The 7206-nt window shown below is 43.9% G+C and overlaps 3 non-coding genes across 3 annotated transcripts; 1 reads left to right on the top strand and 2 right to left on the bottom strand.

Moving 5' to 3' along the window:
• Positions 1-6028: 6028 nt before the first annotated feature.
• On the bottom strand, positions 6029-6100 carry TRNAW-CCA. The gene has a single exon. It is a non-coding gene; the product is annotated as a tRNA-Trp (tRNA).
• A 457-nt stretch (positions 6101-6557) lies between these two features.
• Positions 6558-6629, top strand: TRNAD-GUC. The gene has a single exon. It is a non-coding gene; the product is annotated as a tRNA-Asp (tRNA).
• A 114-nt stretch (positions 6630-6743) lies between these two features.
• Positions 6744-6815, bottom strand: TRNAD-GUC. The gene has a single exon. It is a non-coding gene; the product is annotated as a tRNA-Asp (tRNA).
• Positions 6816-7206: the final 391 nt, after the last annotated feature.

The raw sequence follows: 7206 nt of genomic DNA, 5'->3' as shown, positions 1-7206 counted from the left end.
TGCTGGAACACGCACTGCTTCTATTTTATGATGGGAAGTGTTTCGTGTTTAGATTTGACTCTATAGCCTATGCTTTTGAGAACTGCTTTGCAGTACCAGAGATAAGACTTTAAATGTGGATATTTTAATTTTCCCGTCAGTCATGGGTCTGAATCAGGATTATTAGTGTTTGCACCTAGTACTCTTTGTGTTCCAGAAAGAGTTCTAAATTGCTGTTGGGGAAAGGGATTTCCACTACTGTGTGTGCTCCATCGTGGAGCTGTCCTGGTGGCTGTTGTTCCTGTTTATCTTGCTATAGCCTGAGTATCAGCTAGATGAAGGTTATTTTTTGTGGAAGGTAATTTCGAGGCGGATCAAGGACCCACCCACAGGAAGCCTGATGCTTCCCACTGGAGAATTGATGTGGTGCAACAAAGAAGAATTGGTGTGGTGAAACAAAGTAATTAAGTCGAGGGAGAAGCTTAGCTTAGGGCATTTACCTTGTTGTGCAAGTAGCTCTAGGAGGTGGCAGTCATCTGAAGTTCATTATAATTTATATCTGAAAGTGCTTGGTTCTTGGTGTACATACTTTACCTGTTCAGTTTGTTTGACAACGAGGCTGAACAGCGGGTAGAAACATCTTCCTCCATTAATACCACATACGTACACTGTAAAAAGTAATGTATCAATGTGGATTGACTACTATCACTTTTAAGATTGAATAGAACAAATTAGATGGTTCTATCTATTTTTTCAGCATATTTTATCCAAAATTGTACATGGGTATTATATGACAGGTGTTTTGGAAATGCTTAAAGGAAATTTAATTCCTCTGCAAATTTGATAGTACTGATTTAAAGCATAGATAGTGTTTTTTCACCTTGAAAAGCTTTTAAGTGGCTTGGAAAATAGTTTTTCCCCTACCTTTAGGAATTCGCTTCTTATTCAGATATAGAACCAGTTGCACAGCATCCTTTAGAGAAATTCTTCAGGTGTCATACTAATGTAAAAAATAACAACTTCAACTCGTATAAAGTCTAAAATGTTTTAAAGCAGCGTAAGGGGGAACTGGGTCTGGGAAATTTTAGCCAAAGTTAACAGTGAAAATGCAATCTAAAAAGTTAGTGCAGTCACCATCTAACATCCCCATGGACAATAATGGTACAATAGGCCTGATGCTTGTTACCTGACAGTGCTTCTTGGAAGAGTGCAGGTTCAGATTCTGCAATACAGTTGGTGCTGGCTTTTCTTGTGAGTGACAATTTAGGAGTGGAAGGAAATACAACTGCTCAGCTTGAAGTCTAAGTACACTGATGGTAGGTCTGGTTTTAATGCATTAAGTGTAGCATAAAAAAATCCTACAGGAATATGGTATGAAGTAGTAAATCCCTACAGTTGCACACACAGTTCAGCTTTGGTCATAGCAAATGGATGGTTGACTGGCCTTATCTTGGATCTGTGGGGGTTTTTTTATTTTTGCTGTCAGACGAAACTGGCATAGAAGCATAAAGATAGCAGAAACATATCATATGTTTTGGCTATTTGTTCAAGCTCCAGTACAGTTGTTGTGGAGCCACTGAGGTTGTGGCTCTGATTAACATTGTTTAAAGTTCATATTTAAAGTACATTTAAGTTTTGAAAGTTATTTCCCCAACTATTAAAAAAAAATATTTATTGTGAATTACTTTTTCTGTTACCATGTTACCCTGATGTAACTCCCTTGCACTGACACAGAATGCTTTTATTGGCTGCCTTTAGTTGCTTCCAAAGCAGCCAAAGCTAGAGAGGCACAATATAATACTTCAATGTCACTCTTCTTCCAAGCAGTAGGCTTCTCTGGGAAGCCAAGTGCCTAAACAGTCCTTGGCACAAAACTGTCCTTCATTGGTTCTACACTTTTTACTGTTGTACTTTGGGATCAACAGGTGTCTTCCAGGCAAGGTAAAGTCAGGGACAGTACTATAAGAAAGCACCTAACTGCAGATACATGATCATTGACACTGGAACCTGCAGCTGTCACAACAATTAGACCCTAATACAGCAGAGGATCTGCACCTTTACAGTTTGCTTTGTTTGAAGGAAAGGAAGTCACATTTCGTAGCCTGAGACAGCAGTCAAAGGGGTGAAGGGAATGAGTTCGTTGTGAATGAGCTCAGAAGATCTTTCTAATGTTGTTACAGTGGGGGAAAAAAACCACAAATATGGGGTCTCTGGTCCATATGCCTATTCAATAATTTGCTTTTTAAAGGCTGGAGCATGGAACTGTTGTTTTACCATGCCTTCTGTGACACTTTCCAGTACTTGAATGTTTATCCCTAACTGCAAGTTCTGGTTTTCAAAGACCAGAATACCTGCCTCTACCTGAGAAACAGGTAGTTACAATTTACCTCTTGTCAGTATAAATGCTGACAAAAGCAAAGTTTAGGGAAAAAAGTGCAAATGTTGTGAGACTGTGGCCATTTCCAGTGCTTAAAAAACTGCTCTAAGCTTGCCTAAAAATGTGAAATGTGCTGAAAGGAGAAGCCAAAAATCCTTCCTTTGTAGGACCCTCCCAAATGTCTGGAATTTCTTAGCTTTCCCGAGCGTGAGAAAGAGATTTTTCAATCATACAATTTTTTTTTTTCAATTTCATCTTTGACATGAAAACACTGAATGCCTTTTGAACTGTCTCAGATTTCTAGCTTGAGTTTCCCTAAGTTCGTGATTTCTAACCTCTAATGCCACCCATAAAGATGAAATAATTAGTTTATGACACAGGATGCTGAAAAAATTACTTTTCTATATATGTTCATTCAAAAAAGTATCCTAAATTCAGGGGAGGGTCTGGAAAACAATCTATAATAAAGTATAGATGTATAATTTTCACATTTGCCTCGTAATAGATAACATTGTGAAGACTATAAATTCATAGTGAAGGCATTTAAGCAAGTGTTACAGACATGCTCTTGTCTTAGACTGAGCTGATAAGGAAGTGTAAAAAAGCTGTATGAAGTATTAATTCAGTCTTGGTGCACAGCAGGTTTCACTATGAAAATTATATTCCCTTTGAGAAACGCAATGGAAACTGGAAAGCTTTACTAGAAATAAAATGAGCAGTTGCCTAATCATTAGAGCACAGTGTAACTATACTTTCCAGAATCAATAATTTCTTTCCCACATTCTTGATTAATTTAGAAAAATTAGGTAGCTTTTTAATAACTCTAGTTTTCTCATTAGAAATGTCTGTTTTTGAAGTAGAAATGGAAAAGTGACAAGAAAGAAATCATGCCTTAGGATAATAGAGCATATTGCTTCTAGAGCAGTTCTGGAGCTGGCAGCCACTGGGAATGCTGCTCTTCCCGTGTCACCTGACACAGTGAACAAAGGGAGGGTGAATAAAGGGATGCCCAGCACTGTATGGCTGTCCCCAGGCAAGGAAATAAATTTGTACAACTGCTTTAAAACTTGTTACTGCTGATCTTGTGATAGTCGATGGTCTATACCAACAAGGATTGAAAACAGAAGTACCAGCTGCTGCTTAAGTACTCTGACAGAAGCGAAATGGACAGTTTTCAGGGTAGTTTCCTACACTGAATCATTTCCAAACCGGAATTACTTGGATATTTATTTCTGTCAAACACAGACAGAAGCTATATTTACCATATACAAGCTATTACTTCAGCTCCACTATTTTTTGAAGCTTAAGTGGATTTAAACTTTTGTCTATATTTAGCTAGTAACATTCTCATAAGAAAAAAACATCTCTGTTAAGAGATCAGCCAGGTTACAAAATGCAGTACTTAAAAATTAGGAAAAGACAAAACCACAGAAGCACATGTGCTGTTGAAATGCTGGTGAGAGATAAATATCCACCAGCATACCTGGATGCCTTGGAATTAATGGAGTCAACCTGACAAAACACCTGTAAGACCAAAGAGAACTATTATGCCCACTTCACCAATAGGAAATTGTGTGGGAGAGTTTGTACACAGCTAAGGCACATTTAATTCTTTCATTTAGTTTTGAAATATCACTAGATGATTTTGATTTAGCGACAGTGACCTCTCTTCCCAAAGAGCAGCTGACAAAAACTTTAACTGAACCACTAGTATTTCTGGTTGTTGCTGAAGGGGATGATCCTGCTCTCTATCCTGTCCCAGGCCATGTGCTCCTGGTGCTTTTTCCTGTCTTGGATCTAGTAGTTGTGCCAGCAGATTCGCATGCTGAGCCAGCAGCTGCTGCAGTGCCATTGCACGATGTGATCCAAGTGGAAGGGAAAATGCACAGGCAGGGATGGACACGGTGGGTCGAGACAGACTGTTTTGTGACAACCTGCACATGTCAAGTATACAAGTGTGAAACCACACCCTGAAAACTTCGACTCCTATAGGCAGATATTACCCTTACTGCAAGCCAGAGATATTGTCTGGCAACAATCTGGAATGTTTAGAGCAGGGCACCTGCTTTGGCAGAGGTACAGGAATGCAAACAGATTGCTACTGCTTCTTACATCCAACCCTCTGGTGGGTGGTGAGGCTGAGAGATAAGATACTATGTGGGACCAGGGAAATGTCTTACAGATTATGCATCTCATACAAAATCCATCTAACAGATTGTGCATTAAAAAAAAAAGGACTAACCACATTAAATGGAAGTCCTGTTAGCATAGCATATGAGGCAATCCTCCTTGTCCATTGAAACCTGGTAAAAGCTGAGTCAACTGAAATAGTGTGACCACTTCTGGGCACTTAAAAATGCAGCTTGTTTGGAAAGGCTCCAGAGGCAAGCGATAAAATAACCAGAGGCCCGGCAAACACAGTCTGTTATGCTAGAACAGCTATAAAGAGGCATAACAAATTTCAAATATGTAAGAAGTACCTATAAAAAGGAAGGGAATACATTGTTCTCCAGCACAATGACATGAGGGCTGGATTTAAGTTGTGGCAAAAGAGACATCAGGGTTAAACTACATGTAGTCATTTTGTAATAGTAAGAGTAGCAATGTACTGGAACAGATCACTTAAGGAAGATGTAGAATTTCTGTATTTAAAAAGTTTTAAGGGTATATAGAACAAGCATTAGCCTGTAAAAGCTAAAGTGTTTGGCTTAATAAGCCCCACATAATTTGTTACTCTGCTGAATCTGATTTCTAAGACTTCTGTATTCATTTTCTTCTATGGTTTACAACACTAATAATCAGTTCTTACAAAGTGAGAATTGCATCTCTGGCATTCTCTCTCAATTTAGGCCCTTGACAAACTATTGTTTCCCTCCCAATTAAATTTTATCAAGTGTCAAACTTTTCAGTCCATCTGAATCACTAAAGTATTGCTTCTAGGACTTGCTATCTCATGTCTAGATCAAAGGTAAGTACTCTCTGTGCCCTTCTGCCGTGGGTACCTGTCCGCCTCAGCATGTGGAAATGGCTACTCTGAGAAAACTCTTCTGTTCCGCAGCCTAAGCCCATCACCCTCGGAGGTTCCCTCCACCAGCACCCTGGTTCCCTCTCCCTCCCTGTCAGTGTTTCAGTCCTCTGCAGGGTTCTTAAGAGAAGCAAGAATCTGTCTGCACTCTTGGCTCAGTTAGACCACTTGCTGCCTCTGCCTTTACTTTTACTCCTTGTTATGTGAATTTCTGTACTGAAAACATGGTACCTCTGCCATTTTTGAGGCCTCTGTCCCCTTCAGAAGTTACTCTTTCTATACAGCTTTCTGAATTTTTCTCATCGTTTCCACAGACAACAGTCGGTTGTCTTAATAAAGTAAATCTTTGACACATTCTTGCCTTTTGTGTTTAGGTGTGTAATCAGACAGTCCTATATACACAAAGACCATAAACAAAGACATACCAATTTTATCCAACGGGATCTTTATGATTACATTGCTACAGCAGCAATTCTATGCCTTGACCCCCATTGAGCCCTCTGCTTCGCGCTGCCCTCTTAGCCTCAAACGATAGAGGAGACCCTAAGCTGTGGGGGAAAACAACAAGAATCAAAAGAACAATAACGTCCCTCGGTTTCCTGTGCGAGGAAGGCGGTAAAAGCTAACAGAAAGAGGAAAAAGCTATGTGACCCCGACGTGATTCGAACACGCAGCCTTCTGATCTGGAGTCAGACGCGCTACCGTTGCGCCACGAGGTCCTGCTGAGCATCGTTCCGCAGAGCTTACAACTCACCCGCCACTGGCCGCTGGCCGTGCAGCCCCTCTACCCGGAGGGGCAGGGCGGGGGCCGGGTTGGACCGGTGCGGCCGACGACGCTGCCCGGCCGCTGCGGCACCCGCACCCCTGCGCCGGCCCCTCCGCTCCGACATTGTTCCGTCACCGCCTTCCCGCGCAAGCACGTCAGCTCTCCCCACCCACACCCCCGCTAGTGGTCTGCAGCAGCAAGGGCCTCTCACCCCCGCTCTCTGGTGGTGCCGAGCTCGCCTCCCGCGCCGTTGCCGCCGTACGCAGGCTCGTGGGTCCATGCTCCCGCTACCGGAGGTCGCCCCTGCTGTTCCTCCGCCAACAGCACTGCATTTACGAGCAGCTAACGGGGACATGGTTGTGCGAATTTGCTAATAAAGGGAGCAACGCCGAAGCGCGTTGCAAGGCAATTCCTCGTTAGTATAGTGGTGAGTATCCCCGCCTGTCACGCGGGAGACCGGGGTTCGATTCCCCGACGGGGAGGCCAGGAGCACATTTTCCTGCCTGGTAGGCGGCGCCTTTTGCCATCGTTGTCACCTTTTCGCGCGGGGCGGGGCAATAGAAAAGGAGTGACAATAAAAACACACCCGTGCAGCTCTCCCCGTCGGGGAATCGAACCCCGGTCTCCCGCGTGACAGGCGGGGATACTCACCACTATACTAACGAGGAGTCGCGGGCGCTGCGCTCCCCGCGGGTCCCCGCTCCCGCCCAGGCCGGGGGGCGGGTGCGGGTGGGCCCGGCCGGAGGCGGCGAGCGGGGGGCAACAGCGGCGGGACAGGGACGGGCTCGGCCGCCGCTCCCGCCCCGCCGCACGCGGACCTGCGGGCACGGACCCCGGGAAACCGCCCGGCTGGAGGCGGGGGGAGCGGAGCAGCACCGGCAGCTCGGGTGTCTTTGCGTGTGTAGTTCTGCATCTCCTTCGCACAGAGTTTCTTTTTACGGGAACCTGAGAAGTGCTGGAGTCAGCAGTCCCTGAGGTGAAGGAACCCGAGCACCTGCTCCTTACCTACCTAAAAAAGGAACGAGGGAAATGGAAACCAGCTACTGTGAGATTTGAGAG

Source organism: Corvus cornix, chromosome 1A (genome assembly GCF_000738735.6).
Source record: "Corvus cornix cornix isolate S_Up_H32 chromosome 1A, ASM73873v5, whole genome shotgun sequence".
Classification (NCBI taxonomy): domain Eukaryota; kingdom Metazoa; phylum Chordata; class Aves; order Passeriformes; family Corvidae; genus Corvus; species Corvus cornix.
The sequence above is the reverse complement of the archived record's forward strand: the minus strand, read 5'-3'. Positions and strand labels throughout refer to the sequence as shown.